The sequence below is a fragment of the Bombus affinis genome, chromosome 5 (assembly GCF_024516045.1).
Source record: "Bombus affinis isolate iyBomAffi1 chromosome 5, iyBomAffi1.2, whole genome shotgun sequence".
Taxonomy (NCBI): Eukaryota; Metazoa; Arthropoda; class Insecta; order Hymenoptera; family Apidae; genus Bombus; species Bombus affinis.
In genome coordinates this window covers 14,102,933-14,121,257 of record NC_066348.1, presented here as the reverse complement: position 1 = coordinate 14,121,257, position 18,325 = coordinate 14,102,933, and the positions used below count along the sequence as shown (strand labels likewise).

Below are 18,325 nucleotides of genomic sequence, written 5' to 3'. Positions count from 1 at the left end.
GCATTAAATTCTGGGTCATTTCATTGATGATCGATCAAAGTTACTCTAATGCTTGATAATTGTATGATAAATTATATGACAAGCTACGTGATACATAAATATAAATAAATTAACTGACGATATAAATTTCAGATCGATTTGAACGTTAGTATACTAACAAGACCGCAGTTGTTTTTGAATTTGCATTTGCGGACAATTTAAAGATGTAAAAATAGGCACTACTGCGTTATACTATGCAAAGTGAAGTACTTGCCAAATATTATAACAAGCGGTATAAATTCAAATTTCATTTTAGAAACTGTGTTTATAGAAACGTGAATTTTCTTCAACGAGGATGACAGGTTAATTTTGGTGAAACTTGGGACCTTCATAGTTTAGCCAATTAAATCGACAAACACAGTTACGGGGTGAAAACAACCCTTGAAGAGTTTGGGATTAAAAATTGCGCCAACTGACGAATTTCGTATCTTTGAACTACGATTACGGTTGTACAAACAGATTTCCAGAAATTCTATCGAAAGGTATACGTAGGGGAAAAGAATCCTTAAAATTAGAATAGGGGAATTATATTTGTATATGTTTGAAGTGCAAATATGTGGCTGTGGAAACAGATCTTGAAAGAATCTATTTTTTAAAAACGATATTGGTATTAAAAAACATAACTCTCCGTGTTAATTTTTCTCGCCAAAATTTATCGATCTCGCTATGGATTTTTAATTTCTTTGCCTAGATTATATCTCGTATTACAGTCCATTATGCAGTTCACGAAACGATCGATCGAATGTGCGTTCGATATTCCAACTCGTCGACGAGTTTAATATTCTCCTAATGATTATTACGACAACCCTGGACTGGCAATCGGCCGATTTCTCCGAATCAGCTTGGTCGGCCGTACGTTCGGAGATAGGGGGCTAGAAACTGATTAGAATACCAGGGATTTCCTCGCGGCGCGAGCGACTCCTCCCCTGCAACGTGACGGAATGCAACGCAGGCCGAGCCTAGTGCGTTCCGCGCCTTACACGCGAGATGAGTTTACACCGTACACCTTCCATGGAATTCCTATCAGTCTCTTACTAACGAGACCAGCCGACACCAAATGGGATCGATTTTCCATACGATCATTCGCTTTCAGCCTATACGCAAGTGTAAGAAATCACGAACAGTCTGTTATTGGATCGTGAACGATGACGAAGGACGTACTATAATATTTTCGGGAGAAGAGTGTCGAGAGGAACGGGGAAATTCAAATTATACTTGAAATCTTATTTTATTGGAAATCTATGAGATAGACGGAAATATGTATAATTTCTAATAAAATCTGGCAGTGACATCGAGAACTCACAGTTAGCACGTGATAGCTGTTCTAAAAGTACGTACGAATGTCTTGCAGATTTTGGGAAATATATCGGAAGTGTCGATCTCGATCATATAGTCGTCATTTGTAATATTTCGATTAAAGTACGAGTAACTTGAAAATATTACGAGACAGGTATATAAGGTCTGACTTTCGATCATCCTTACGATCGCATGTACTTCTTTGCTCGATAAATATGTATTTGAAATCTAAGAAAAGACAGGCTTATTATTATATACAAGGTATTATAGCTCATAAACATTCTCTTTTGTAAAATAAAAATCCGTATGTTTAGTGAGAAAAGATAAATTGGCGAGCAATCACCAAGCATTGTCAAACAAACGAACTTCCATCATCTCGCATTATCACAGACACACCTACTCGCTCCATTAAGCACACGGTATTACGTCAATTACAAATCACCGACGACGTACATACAAACACTTCGCTATCCTCTTGCCGACTAATTTACGATCTAAACAATCAATCAGCCGGATAAAACCACGCGTACTCGCCCATTAAAAAATACCAAAGCGGCGTTGCGAGGTAATTTACGAAAGGTTAAACTGAAAAGGTTAAGACGAAACGCGTGTTATCCTCTTTTCCCCTATCCAAGCAATCCGCCAAGATAATCCGTCGGTTTTGCAACTTTTCAGAAACGCACGGCGGTGGCTCGGCCAACTAGCGGCGTCCTCGTCCGAGATCAACCGATAATTTAATCGACGGTGATCGTCAGTCAGGCTACGCGACCTCCTGCGGACCTTTCGATGATCGCGGCAACGCGTAGCCCGTCACACGTGGAAATTTCGTAATTAATAAATCTGCACGGCGATCTAAACTCGCGATTCGATACCTATCGTCACGGGGTACAATTAAATTAATGACCTGATGTCCTTATTAATTGACTTCGCCCCGGTTACAAATTACGAGCGCTCTCGCGCCGTGCCGGTGGCTGCTTTCATTAAAGCGTGGCGGATAGCGTCAGCTCGCTCGATCTTAACCGTGTGCTAGATCGACCCGAGCGGTACGATTCGATTACGATGGCTTATACAGGCGAGGAAAATGTAGCGGAGGATTTGCGATCGAAGAAATAGAGTTTGGGAAGATTTAATTACTTTTAATTTGTAGGGGTGTATGGTTTTGTCTTTAGCTTTCAGTCAGAAGGTTTCAACGATTTTTAATGTGAAATAGTCGAGAGTGTTGTAGGTTCGTAGAATTTACGAACAGTTCGATAGAATTTCGGGATTTTTAGTTGACAAGGGTCGAAGAATTTTCAGTTTAGAAAAATTTTAATTTGGATTTTTAAATAGTAGATTTTTAAATATAAGGGTGAAAAATACTTGATCAATAGCCTATTTATTAGTAGTAACAAAAAACGATTATCTATCGCTCTCATAGGCGGCAAAACATAGTTTCAAAAAAAGAAAGAAAAATACAACACGTCATTGAAACCGTAACACGAGCGTGTAATAGTACTAGGAATGGATTGGAAAGAATCGATGACTCAATTAGAATGTACAAAAGTATTCATCAAACATCGGATATCTTCGTAGATCATACAAAATGTTCGCTTTCAATCAAACTAACGAGGAACGTTTATCTACTTCGAAACAATTTCTATGTCTAAGGGTTGCTCAACCCTCTGACCACTTTTAACCGAAGAATCCATGGTCTGACGCTTGTTCGGTTCTCGAAAGTCGATTAATCGTCACCGACGATTCTATCGCGATTGCTGTTAACGTTACGTTAAGAAGATTTATCGATGACGTAAATAATATGCAGACAGTCGGTCGAAGTGACGCGAGCGTTTGCTTATCTCGTGGTCGCGGCAAGATTAATGCGCGTGCCGACCGGCGCGTGTACGTCGGTTAATAAACATTGCTCGCAATAATAGTGCCACCATCCTCTAAGCAAAGAATTAAGAATCGCTCGAGTGATGCTGTCTGCATACACAGGAGCACCGTGTCGAAATACCTGACCGTAGGTATGTACACTTCGAAGCGACGAACAACAATTCGTATAAAACTGATTAATATCAAACTTTACTATTTCCTATTCGTTTCTGTTAGCGTGCATCAGAAGAATAAATCTGAATCTAGAAACAGGTTGTTGCAACGTTCCGGATAGATCTGAGTGGAGATCTTAATAATTTAAAAATTGAATAATTTAATAGTTGGAAGATTATCCGCGAGTGATAAAAATGACAGAACTTTGTGTTTTAGGACGAACCTGGGAACGACAGGCTGTTACTCCGATAAACAAAATTCCATTGCTCTCTTCAACCTTCTACGCGAACTAGCCAAGTAAATAGTCACACGACGATGACTCCGCCAGCATTCTACGTTCACGATCAACCACGTTCCACGTTCAACACGACGCTTTCCATCTGCTTGCGTTCTCTCCTCGCACGAACGACAAAACGTTACATAAGATCGAGAGCATCGACAGAAGGATCGAGCGCGCTCCTCCGCGAAGGAAAATGTCGAGTGAATTGCGCAAGCGTAGAAAAGGATCTCTTCCTTCGAAGAATCGCGCGCGCTAGAGGATCCTCGATCGGCGTCCTTGATCCTCGGCCTTTTTCTAGATTTCACGAACGATCAATCGGCTCTCCCCTTACCTTTTCCTGGCGTAGATCCTCCGCGAAGCGTGGAACATCGTTAACCTTTGAGATCATCCGAGCGCGAAACACGCACGCGTGCGTCGCGATGCATTCCACTACAACGTAATCCCTTCTCTCTCTCTCTTTCTTTCTCCCTCGTTTGCGTGTTAAAGAAACGCGGTGTACACGGTCCGCGACGAGTAACGGGACCGCGAGGGATCGATCGTGGCGGAGATCGAAGGTCCCTCGAGAGATTCGATTCGATCGTGGAATGGCGAAGGTCGCAGGCGAAAGGGATATACCGTTCGTGAGTTATCGATCCGGCTGCGGAGATCGATGGACGGAAAAACGACGAGACTGCGAGGATCCAGAAGTTTCGAAACACTGTAACGCGGATCGGTGATATTGGCACGTGGATGCTCACGCAGGTGCAAATATCAGAATCGTCGATGAGATATGGAATAGAAGGAGGCTGTGGTTGAAAGGATATCTAAGTCCAAAGATCGCAAAGTTAATAACTCGCGTAAGAAAAGTTTCGATTGGGTGATTCGAAGAGGAAAATGAGGCGAATGACTTGAAGATAATTCAGATTAGGAAAAGTAGGATTATCATGGTATCTAAGGTATCTAAGGAATTTGGTAGAAACGTAGAAACGAGTCGAACATCTAAGATAAAATTCGTTGATTCGAAGCTTCGTTCCTGCGAGAATCAAATTTGAGAATACATACAACTACTCGATCAGGCCACTATACAACGATGCAAGAGGGAAATTATCTAGGGATCCGTAGGGATGGTCTGTGCACCTACGATAAGGGTTAGTTAGTTGGAGATTTAGATTAGACCGTGATTGTTTAGTCTCGTTCAAGCGAAGTAACGAAACTTAGAAACTTAGCTTGCTCTCGTCCCATTATATACCAAATATACGGTAATTCGAGTTTGGAATTAACTTGAGGATAACGTTATCCAAGTTGCCAGGACCTTGAGGGAATTCCTTCCCTCGTTCGTTTGATTGATGTTAATTTATGTGAGAAGCGTGTGCAGTGTGTATCCTAAATTCAAAGCCAGCTCGGAAACATTACTATCCAGGCTAAGTCTTAGGACCTTAGGGAAGTTTCTAACCGCCTTGCTATTATAGCGTAGGAAGGTTGATGCCACATTATGGCGCTACGGCGTGTCTCTAAAATTGCGGAAAATGATTTCAAGATGAATGTCCTCGGGACGAGGCACTGTTTCGCGAACACGTTATGATAACTCGTTACGTGGGAATTCAACCGAACGTCCAGGAAGAGAAGTATTCCTTGGTGATTTTTGAACTCGTCGGATAATTTATGGACCGTGTTCAACTGTATATTAAGGCTTCGTCTCGAGCGCTTCCCTTAAAAGTAACCAATTACTTACTGGAACACAAAACGGCCTGTAACGCCAAGATGAAAAGTAAACATTCATCTTCGGGACTCGACGCCGTTCTTGCGTCACCGTACACGTAACGACACACACCTGTACGTATGTTTCGCTATGAATAACTGATTGAAAATCTGGGACAGTTATCTCGCTCCTCTTTCCTCCGTCGCACAAAGGATCCTGTGGCAAAAGTAAATCTAGACAGGATAGGAGTTTATTTATAGCTAGATTCTCTCAAGTAAATTGAAGGGGACAGGATAAAAATTAATCACTGTCGAGAATTGACGCTTGGTTCGTTTAACACCTTGGAAGGTGTTAATACGGTGTCGAGATTTATAGAGAATATAGTAATTTTAGATTGCCAAGCCAGTGAGCTATCGAATTCTTTACCGCGTATTATCCAAATATTCTAATTTGCAAGTTTTCTAAACTATCGCGGCTATGAATTAAATAAATTCGATATTTATTTGTTTTATGAAATTTATTAAATTCTCGAGTTTCGTTATCTGAAAATATTCCATACCCGTGCTGTCAGATTGATAAACTTCAGGACTCTACAACGATCAAATTTCCGTACTTAAGATTACTTCAAACCCCATAAAAGACGAAGTATATCCAACCATATCTTTGCTATATCCCATGCTCATCCCCTGAAGAAAGACAAATCAAATCGAGGCTACAAACGACTGTGGACAAGCATGCAGCTCCAATCAGAAGCTTCGTACTCAGACATCGTGGATCGAGCATAAATCACTAAAATCCGTGAAAATTAATTTGGTTCACGGTGCCCATAGGCCAGAGTTCGTTTGACTCTGCGTCCACCTTGAGCCGGACGTTTGCTTCGTTATTTCATTATCCACGACAGCTATGGTCGGCTAGCATGAGAGCCAGGAAAATGGGTTACCGTGGCCGCAAGATTAATGGTGCCACCTGCTCGCAATTATAGTCGCGTAGCGAGACTCGCGCGCGTGCTAGCGCGTGGATTATCTTTCTGCCCCGGGCTCCACGGGAAATTCCTGTCCTCCTGTTCCGCTTCTGTCGAAGGTCCTTAGAACGTACGCTCTATGATTATTCTATATGCAGTTACTCGCGAAATCCTGCACGTATCCCTTAAATATAAACTATTATAGTTAGCTCTACGAATTACTTTGACACATTAAGACACATATCGCTAATGGTTTCGACATTTCTGCTACAGCGTTTTCCTAAGATTTTATAAATTGAACGTTTTAACCTTTCGAATTGCTTTTGAAAATACCTTAATCATAATTCTATCGATATTTAAGTAGAAATAAGTTTGTAGCAAATTTAATCTACTGAAAATCTTTCTGCGCAGTGATTCAATTTAAAATAACGAAAGAGCAATGACGTTATTGTACTCCAAACGATTCTATTCTTGTCAAATATCCGAACCTCCATCAAAATGCTCAAAGTACAAATTAAAAATACTCTCTCTTTTTCAACATGTTCCTCGTTGCACAAGCTGCATGACCGCCACGTGCGGTAGCGTATGAAGACACGAGACAGACGCTCGAAACGTTTTCTTTAATCGTTTACAACTATCGTGTTCGTGCGACGTTTTGTACTTGCCTTTGTACGCAGATGGACACGAATTTATGAATCGCTGTGTACAACGTGACCTAAAATCTACCCTCGTAGAGAGCCTTCCTATCATTTCAAGATCAAAGATCACAGATCGCACTGTGTAGAAACCACGCTACTCCCCTACAGGCACGTAATTAACGCGGAAGTTATTGAAAAGCATTATGGTCTCGGTCACGTGCAGAACGCTTGCGAACAGCTCTTTTCAAACGACGGAGCACACCGTGGCGTCGCCTCGTTCCACCCCGGGTTAAGTGAGTTTCATTTAATCCCGTCATTAGCTATTTGCCGGCGGAGAACGGAGGGCGAGGCGTTTCACCTTCTTCCTTCTTCTTCTTCCGGACGAAGGCACGACCTCCTCCAGCGCATCATCTATCTTGTATCTTCTCGCTGTAGTCGCGGCGAGAGAAGCGGCAGCAACACCGCCGCCACCGCCCGTGGAACGTCTTAATGATAATCTTCGGGGTCGAGCTCCAGGAGAATAAAGAGCATGCATTACGCGGGGCAACAACGAGCCAGCGAGAAGAGAACCTCCACTGGGTGGCTGCCGTTGATGGCCTGCATCCACCGCAGTGGATCGATCGGCCGAACGGACTTTGAAACGATTAGTCGTTGGAAATTGAATGGCCTGGATCGTTCCGCCAGACCATCGTTCCCGTTTACGACCGCGGTGATTGTATTGGATGTTCCGAATGCTCCTCTGATAACCTCGTGGGATGATAAGATACTGATGCGCCGTGTCATCGCTGTTTTCATGGGTGGGCTAGGTTTCTGCGTACAAACGATGGAAAAATATAGTGGATTTTAGGAGTATCGCGTATGTAGACATTGTATTACGCATTTAGATGTGGTAGATTTCTTTGGAAACACTTTGCAACTGCTATTCGTCAGATTCAAGAATCGAAAAATGGGGACAGATCATGGTGTTGTACGAAAGCATAGATCTTCTTTGCCTTGGAATTTATTTTTATCCTTATTCATACCGATTCCTTGCAACGCGTGAAGTTAGGGAAGTTAGTTATTTGAATTTTGATTTGGATTATTATTAGGAATATTAATTGTGTATTCGAGCAATGAAATTGAGAAATTTACGAAAGGTGTGGTTTATGGAGCAATTCTTTTTGAGAAGATTTAGGTTGGAAATGCGAAACTTTTAGATTAAATTTAGAACTTGTTCCGTGGATAAGCGTAACGAAGAAACGTGGAGAATTTTGTGAAGGAGAGAAGATCTGATGTTTATACGAATGTACAAGAGAAACAAAATATTAAATATACGAAATCGTGAAAACTTTCATCCGAGTATCTATGCTACTTTTATAGATGGATATAATCAGAAAATGTACAGATCTTTTTCGATTATTGAATTTTAGAACAATTCAGAGATGGTTTGTTTTCAGAGATTTAAATTGACGATATGTTATTTTTAAGAAGATGAGAAGCTGCATACTAAATAGACGAGATTCTTCGAATATTCACGTGCAAAGTATCTGTGGTATTTAAATTCAAGGAACGCGCGCATCACGCAGTCGATTTCTTCTAGTAATGCATAAGCTTACTCATTGTCAGTATGCAAATCCCTGCCACAAACAAGCGACTGTATTTTACGGGGAGACGAGGTTCTTTATCCGAAAAGTAAGTAAAATCTACTTGCCGTGCTTTAACCACTTACTTTACTTGAAAGCACGCCTGCTTCTTTCATCTTCGCGAAAGAGAACTCTGAAGTACGGCTTTTTAGTTGGACTTCGTCAACAAAGCCTAAAGCCAGACTTCTATTCTTTCAAATGCGTCCTCAAGGAGAGATGCCGAGGTTTAGAAACTACTTGCACTCTTCTCAATTCTTTCCATCGCAATTTATTCCACGTTCAAATTGCTTCGGCTGCAGTTGAATCGTTCAAGAGTCACATTGATCAACTCCAAGATTGGAGAACAGTTTTTCTTTTAAAATCGCTTTGAAATTTGCCGCTATTTATGAACAGCGAACAAACCTGTGGAAGTAAATTGGTTGTTTCTTCGGTCGTGTAGCTATACAATGCAATTGAAAAATTGATCATTTTAGCTTCTGAGAACCTCGATTTATGCAAAAGATTTCCAACCTTGGAACAATGCGTAAAGAAACCTTCCAATTTTTCCACTCGCAGCTTATTATTAACTGAATCGTCCAACTGCGATTCACGCAAAACTCGCAGAATCCGAAATATTCATTCTGAAATCTAACTCCGCCCTTTCTCTGAATGTTCGTAAACCGCTGAAGCTTAATAAGCAACCCGAAACGGTTAATCACGGAACAACGCCCATTTCCTTCCAACTATATTATCCGGAGATCCATTACAATCGAGGAATTCCAATAATCCCGCGAGACCGCCGAGTACCACGGTGATCCATCCGCCAAAGGAGATCCAGTCCACGTATATTCATATACCAGCCAATGGAACGCCAGTGATGTCCAATACGCGATCCCAAATGATGCACAGGCTGTACGATCGCAGTGTACGCGTATTACGTACCTGCACGAGTAAGTACAGTACATAGAATACACGTAGACGCAGGCGTGCTACGTTTCCTGGTTGCTCGCCTATGGTTGGGCGTGTCGCGATGCAGGCTGGCTACGTGCACGCAACGCAACGCAATCTCTCTACGATGTTCGATTTTGAAGCTATTCGCGTCATGTAGCTTCGATGAAATGTATCGCATAGGTTGCTCTCTTCCAAATATCTCGTATCAATAGAAATTTCATCGTTTTAGCGATTTTAACGAATGAATGTTTGTTCTGTCGCTGAATTTTGTAATTACCATTTTACTGCACATTGAAGTACGCATTACGTACACGATATTTCTTATTAATCTGATTGGCTCGTTTTAAAGATTTCTTAGAAAGTCTTGAAAGAGGAGTAAGATTGAAAACAATACAAATTCAAAGATCAGGATTAAGGATACGATAATACGTGGTCCTTAAGTATCGAGGAAAGATAAAAGTTATTCGCTGTATCGTTGCATCCATAACGAGAATACGCGTCGGACATTTCTTAAATCAAATCCTTTGTCACACGTTGCATTTTCAACGTTAATATCGCTCGATTACAGGGAAATTGGTCGGAATTGTAGCGGGGCTCCCTGGTGTACCAATTTCGCCATTATATTGTTACAGGCAAGGTAACCGGCAATAATGTTCGCCAGGGTAACCTTATTCGCCGACAGTTTCCAATGCTATTACGCAGTTCGGTTTCACGCGGCGCACCGTTATTCATCGTTCTCGCGATCGTTTACTTTGCCGTAACGACGCTGTTCGCGGCCAGCCACAGAGACACAGAGAACCGTCCGGTCTCGGCGTGCAACTAGCTCGAGACACGGATAAACGAGCCATTGATTCGACCGTACCGCGAATTCACCGATGGACACGTCCGGCTCGTATCCAAAATCCTATGTAACAAGGATAGTCTCGTGAATAATAACAGACTCGTATCCTGTCTGATAACAATCTGAAATATTTATTTACAGACTACGTTATCGCAAAAAAATACTCTTCGCATTATTCAACATTTTTAAAGAGGTTTACAAGATACAAAACATCAAAGACTTGGCCGAATCCTGGAACAATTTCAAAACGAACAAGATCGTGCATTTGCGAAGCGATCTGTCGTAATTTCGACCGTACCATGAATTCACAGATGGACATGTCCAACTCGTATCCAAAATTCTATATAACAAACATAGTCTCGTGAATAACAACAGACTCGTATTCTGTCTGATAGCAATCTGAAATATTTATTTACAGACTACGTTATCGCAAAAAGATGCTCTTCACATTATTCAACATTTTTAAAGAGGTCTATACGATATAAAATGCCAAAGACTTGGCCGAATCCTGGAACAATTTCAAAACGAACAAGATCGTGTACTTGCAAAGCAATCTGTCGTAATTTCGCGACTATTTAACCAAGAACTTACGCAAGTTCTTATCTCTGTCTCTTTATCTATCCTTGAAACAAATGCAACACACACGCAGTAATGTTCATTCGAGTCTTTATTTAACTGGAAATAACATCATTTCGACATCCCGTCTTTTGTTCTCTGTTGAATCTCCGCTTTTTTTCCAAAAATAATGTGAGCAGCATATTGAGAACACGCGAGGATGAAGCACGACCCGAATATACTATAATAGTTTAGTCTGCGAGGAAGTAGTAAAAGTGAGTCGGCAAGCATTGGGTTTTAAAGCACGCATTCTTCAAACATAATAAACGAATTCTTCGTAGTCTCGGGATATGCGTACGCGGAACTATAAAACAGGTATTGACGTTTTTGAGCAAAGGCTATAGGTGACGAAGACATCGCAAAATCAATTTAAACCAGTCTTATTATCAATATTTCGTATTTCATTCAGACATTCATTGATCAATACATGTCGAAATTATAAATTAATAGAAGCCGAAATGAAGGATTTCCATTGAATAATTTTTTAATTCAGATACCGGAGAATTTAATCTTTCCTTTGTTTTATAGGAATTTTTGTTGTTTTCGAAACAGTGTAAAGAGCAGAGGTTACGCGTTCTAACGCTCAAAACTCAATAATTCGCGATAAACGGTCGCTCAAAATTCCCATTTCCACAATTTGGAAGTGAAAATTATCGTATAAACTGGACGAATTAAATTTCGAATATCATAGACGGAAGGAAACGCGCGTTTCCCGGTTCCTGATCGGCCAGCATCGAGTTCGAAGAATAAAGCGAACGAAAGGAAATTAACGCGAAATCGAGATTACTTTCACCCATTTATTTTTCCAATTACACCCAGGAAGAAGTAATTTACGCTTCACCTTATATCCCAGCAATATCGAAGGAGTCACGAAAATTCTCTCCGCTGACCGCGGAAAGAATTCTTAGTTTACCATTTGGTTAATTGGCGGGAAAAATTGCAACAGCAGAAGGAGAAAAAAGCTGCCGATGAGAATGATTTCTGATTAAATTTCAAATAGCATCGCGGGTTTATCAGGGTCAGTATCGTGCGGAGGCACGCACTTTCTCATTCCACACGATCGTTTTGCTTTCGTCGACTGGTTTTTCACGGGCTGATGCAGAGACGAAGTGGAACGGCGGTCTCACGTGCAGAAGCGTCATGCAAATGAGACGGAGCCTTCACAATGATGCTTTTTGTCTCGTGAAAATGTTGCGACGACGATGGAACAGTCGACTTATAATGCCGCTGGGATTAAGCTAAAAGCGTACGCGGCAATTAAACGGAAATTGTTGCTTTTGCCGCTAAAGACCGGCTAATTGCGGGAAAAACGATGGAATGCGTCTGTTTTGCTAGATAATCGAGGTAGATTATCGGAATTTCAAGAGGCAGACCCAATTTACTAAGCAACGGGCTATGTTAGGCGTTTTGGTTAATTAAATGATGTCTTTATTAAGTGAAAATATTGGTCGTACATTTACAAAGTTTCACCTTTTAAATTCCACGTCTGCTTTTAGAAGCGCGAAATTCGAAATGGATTCAGAGATTCGAAAAGACCAACATCCACATCCTATTATGCGAAGTTTAGAGTAGAAAGAGCGGGATCCTGTTTTTGATTCGGAAATCGATATTTTAGATTTCAAGATCCGAATTTTCTACAGAATCTGAATCTAAGAATCGAAGGTCGGATTCTTAGAATCGAAAATCGAATCGTTAAACTCGTAAGCTCTAAACTAAAAATCTTCCAACTGCAAAATTTCTATTACCGCACCAATTGAGATTCTCAGTACGCGAATGAAGCTTCAAAGTCCAACGTCCAAACGATCATTCCGACAGATTTATTCCGTGTCTGTCATCATTATCAACAGGAAGGGGATGCATAATTCCTAAATCGCCGTTACAACCGGTCGTTTCGGTAATTTTCGTGCCATAAATTTTCCGTTCTCTCGACGAGCGCGGCTACGACCGGCAAAATGTTCGGTGCAATTTTAGGACAGGGCGATTCCGCGAATAGACCACGCAGGACGAGCGGTAATCTCTGACACGCGAACGACTCCTGCGTTCGTTGCATCGTTTAAACCGTTTCTATCGCATGCTGCCGCAAAGAGATCGTTAACCTTTGCCAGCGCGATGCTCAATTACGCTCTGTGCGTTACCTTCTTTACGCGCCGGCTACTCAACCAACGTATTAATATAAATTTACCTGCGACTACTATTCTACTTTTGCTATCTCGAAACGAACGAGCACGTGAACTGAACATAAATGAGACTGCAGTCGTAAATTTTTAGAGGCTCATCGCTGGAAATACGCGGAAATCGATCTTTAATCTTACGCAAACATACTTGGAAATTTTACATTCTCTAGGTAAATTGAATCATTTACACGTAATTGTTTTACTACTCTAGGTTCTCGAGAGATGACTCAGACAAATTCTAAGATTCTTATCGATAGACTTCGAAACGCATAAACGTATGTACAGAATATACAAACGCATGTAAAATCGATGTAACGTCTTGCTAATTGTAGCGTCAAATTTCTGCAAGAATCGACGTATCGACGATTTTATTACTCTTAGCTCTAATTTGAGATTTCGATGTGGAAGTCGATAATAAAACGCGAGATGTGTATTTCATTATGGTTAAAGTAAGAATAGATTGTACTGAAATGTCGAGAGTTTTAAGATACAGAGCCTAAACGCGGAGGCAAACGTCTTCCGTTCGTTCGTCCCGAACAATTTTGTATTACGTGCAAGCGTTGCGATCATTACCCCCTCGGCACGGTAATGTTCGGTAATCAGGTGTATTTTAACGAGTAGAAGCAGCGGTTTGCGACTTACTAGATGCCATGAACACATTTGCGTGGCTACGTTGCGCAGGTGTACGTATAGCGGCCGCTGAAATGCCATTTCTGAACGACACGAGATCGTTGCACTCGCTCGGTCGAGAAAACTTCCTTCGACGGCCAACAAACTTACCCATTTCCTTTTTTTCCTTCCCTCTGTGTAACGTTATTTACATAATACTGTAATTTCAGGAACATTTCAATAAAACAATCTATAATTAAATCTCGGTTTTATAACACACCTTGAACGACCGGCTGGCTTTACATTTTTCTTTCTTTCTCTCAGATTATTCTGTCAGAATTTCTGAACAATTCTATTCGAATTCTCCGCAATTAACGTATATCTCGTTCTTCCAATTCAATTTGGCTATTGACGTGATTTCGATTTTTCTTATTTCAAAGACTCATATAACCGCGATTCCAAGTATAAATAAATCTTCATATTATATACACAATTTTTCCGGGATAAGCTTCCAGTCTAATATTTTACGTTTGAATTCCATTTCTTTAATTTACGTCGAATGGCCACACATTCTATAGATTCTCATTTACATACTATCGCAATTTAGGAAAATTCTGTTGAAACGATCTGTAACTCGATTCAATTTCTCTCCAACCAGCATCTAACTTTGCGATTTTTCCAACATTCTTAATTTCAATCTTTCAAACCATTTCTACATCGCCCGAAACCATAGCAAATTAAACGTGAATCACGTAACTCTAGATATAGGAGCAAGTTTACTTCCTTTCCTTTATTTCTCTGCTCTATGCAATCTTATTCGCTACCGTATATTACTATCATATATCTATACACGTTATATACAGACACCATACTGTCATAATGTTAAGAAAATTCCATCAAATCAGTCTATAATTCAATCGAGTTTTTCTAATTTCAAGCTTTCCAATTAACCGCGTTTCCAGACCGAACAAAACTATAACGACTGAAATTTCACTCGCGTCTAAATATCACCACCACTGAGCAACAATTACGTAAGATAAAATTGCCCCTATCTATACCTTTCTTTCGTCAACCAATAAAAGGCGACTTTTTTGTATTTTAAATATTTTCATATAACGGGTTAACCGTTAGATACCAGGTTTATGTTCGTCCAAGGAAAAAGCAAAAAAGCTGTGATAAACGTCGAAAAATTGGCGAGCATGCTGTTTCACGGAGCAAAAAGCGTTTCATAGCCAGGGAAATAATGACGGCAATAACTCGCCACAATAAGGTACAAACGGCCCGTTCTGCTAATTAGGAGTATCGCGTTAACAGTTCGACGAGCAGGAATGTATAACCGAAGATACGGGGTCGTCGACACACGACTGGCCGCCCCGTTACAATGTAAATATCGTACGCAACACACACGCAAGGAACGTGCTCCTATTATACCTTTCTCCGTCCCTGCCAACCTCGCCTAACCGAAGCAGTAGGAGTAATTAATATTAATGCACGAACGTTGCATGGCATATCTAGCAAAATGCTCGCATTTTTCCACTGATAACCAGTCGTAACGATGTTTCGTTACACCTAGACTCGACAATTTTTCGGTGAATTTTTCTACTTAACCCGTTACATAATACTTTAATACATTGCCACGTGAAATTTATACGTTGTCGTAGAAATCACGATACATTAAAACTATTAACGTAATGCTTCATTTTTCTCTGACCGTGTTATCTAATTGTATGTCATTTACGTTTCGCTGGAAAATATTTAGTCCGCGCAGTTTGTCTTATTTTAGTCACTCTAGAAACTTTAGTAAAACGTGGCTCACCGATGACCACAGCACAGTGGTAATCAACGTACTGAGCAGCATGCTATAAATGAAACATTTTTACGTCTGCTCTGAGCAAGCGAACTGGAATATTCACGAAACGTCGGAATAAAACGCAACGTATCGATGGAAACGCAATCGAACGTCGAAGAATTAGAAACATGTCAAATAGGAAAAGTTGTTTAAAGACTCGACATCCTCAACAGCTTTAATCGCTACACGGAGATCGTACATCACCGAACAGGAAGAGGAGACAATCGGCCGAATCTCGATAAGTCTTGAATGAAACGACCACGTTCGCGGCCCACGAGTCAGACTTGTTCACGCGGTCCTGTGCACGTGACATTGTGCTAGGAACGGAACAGCCGTCCGTCTCGACGTGGTTTCCATGAGAGCGACGATGCGTTTCGAAGTGTGCCACGTTTGTGTCTGTCCCACAGTTAGCAGCGTGGGTCGGCCATTGTTCCCGTAGTCCACGGACACGCCGTTTCCCAGCGAAACGTACTCTCGACTGCGAAATCTTATTTGCGAAATGCGATTTACGCGCGCGCGTGTACCAATGACACCGATAATCGCACGGCGAACCTTTGCTTTCTCCTTTTTTTTTCCACGGGAGCACGTCAACCGGGAAGCGGTTGTACTGTGCTGTAGCTTCCTTTCGAGACGTCTGCCGAGTTCTTGGAGGTTTTCAGTTGTGTGACCCAGTAAGTGGATGCGTCGTTAATGATTCATCGTTTCATCTTCCGTTCTGAAGAGGTCTTGCAAGAAACGAAGAAGCGCCAAGCTAATTCTTTCAGTCTCTCGGTAAACTTTTAGTCTTTTGATGCGAAACCTTAATCGTATTTTGCTTGTTACGTTAAGAATTTACGCGATATATTTAGCGATACGAACGAAAGATTTATTCATCTTCGAATTAAATTTCGTGATTTATTACGACGTTCTTTTTCGATGGTACGATTCCAAGGAACTAATCATTTCTTTTAATTTATTCCTAGTCAATTTACATTATTCTGCTCTGTTAAATTAATATAGCGATTACGAGGAAGAATTCCAAGAATCTGTTAAGTATTTTGTTCGCTGTTATTTCTCCTTTCAGCTGGATCCTATAACTTTACGAAGTTTATGAACATTCGTAACGGTGAATGGCTAGGAACGATAAAGAAGATGATTTAAAGGAATTAATGGTGAATCTGTTGCCATGGGGAGAACGCATTGCCGGCAAGCGAAACATTAATTAGGACGAAAAATTAGCGTTGCGGAGTTGGTTTCAACCGAATTCCATATTAGAAGAGAAACGTTTCGAGCCAATGACGCTCGCCTAATGACAGTCGTGTTAATTACGCTCTGCTTGCCGTTAATTACATCCGTATGCTCGTGTGCGTTTTCACGAACGAATTGGGATTACGTAAAAGCCGATTCCCAACGAAGCGCCCCGTTTCCTTGCGCAAGAATCGGATCATCAAGAGGAGAATATCAGTAGCAAATCAGGAAATTCAATTCCATCGTGTTAATCCAACCCTTCATCCGTAATACTAAATCTTAAACGCATAAAACTGCAACTTAAATGCAATTAAAATACAATTAATCGTTGGGTTTGTTTCTCTAGTGAAACCATCAGAACGAAAGATCAACGACCAAAACGATGAATTATTAACCAAGTACTCTAATTTTTTACGCGAGAATCAAATTATCGGAAAGAAGATACCGCGATAAATCAAACAAGTAAATTGTATAGACTCTACGATCGTATATCAACCAAACACTAAACTATAAAGTCATAGAAAATTACAAATTAAATACGATCGCAACTTGAACAAATTTTTAATAACTTCCAGGTTATAAACTATCTACGAGGAAACGTGTGTGACGATTATAGGCGCCAAAGTGAAAAAACGAACAGAAAAAAAGGATGGGAGTTCCAACGAAATCTGCCTGGCGTTCAGGTTTTCTTGCCTGTTCCTGGAGAAACCCAATCGCCAAGGATCTAATGCCTCCCGATGCACGTGAACGGAGAAGCATCGCAGGGATTTCTTCCTTTTGGACGCGTTGTATCGATTTCCGCGTCGCGGAAACCGCAGAATCCCCGAACAAGACCGGCCGGTTTCGACCCGAAACTCTGAAACCTGAGACGCCCGATGTCTCCTCCGAAGGAACTACGAAATAAAAAGGATCTGGCGTTGCTCCTGCGCCGACCACCAAACCAATCTTCGTCGTTATTTATTGTTCGTGAACTTCGAGTTACATCTCAATCCTTCTCACATTGTCGCAGAAATTTATGTTTACGTTCGATTAAATATCGTAAGGTTATATCGCTCGTTATACACGAACTTCAAATTACATTTGAAACCCTGCAACAGTCGAAAATTTATGCTTCGATCGGATTTGAAAGGAGATTGAAATTTTGATCGGAGTTTTGCAATAAATAACTTTTAAAATAAAACAATTTCGATAATATTCGTTATCTTCGATTGCGTAACGCGACACGTATTCCCTCGCCATTTCTCACAGATATCTTCGACCACCGAAACGTGAAAAAGCGCGTCCATCCGGTTCCTCCGGTTCGTCGGCGGTGCATGTCCCAGCAATTACGCCCACGACCATTCAAACTTAATTTCTCGTCAATTGTCTAGACGGTTCGGTTCTCTCTTGTCTCGCCATTGCGCCGATAAATCAGATTCCATGGCCGTTCTCCATGGGACCGTTTCTATAAATTTATGCGTGGCTCGAACAGACGAGAATTCTCTGTCACAAGCCGCGACACATCTCTTTCTTTTGTCTCTTTATTTTTTACCCTAACTCTT

General features: G+C 41.0%; 1 protein-coding gene and 1 long non-coding RNA gene across 5 annotated transcripts in view; one reads left to right on the top strand and one right to left on the bottom strand.

Annotated features, from left to right (window-relative positions):
• The window catches only part of LOC126915941 (protein outspread), a 212,640-nt gene that overhangs the window by 37,723 nt on the left and 156,592 nt on the right, over positions 1 to 18,325 (bottom strand). The window lies entirely within an intron of this gene.
• On the top strand, positions 8,491 to 17,728 carry LOC126916057 (uncharacterized). The gene is made up of 2 exons (XR_007710414.1): positions 8,491 to 8,588; positions 17,360 to 17,728. It is a non-coding gene; the product is annotated as an uncharacterized LOC126916057 (long non-coding RNA).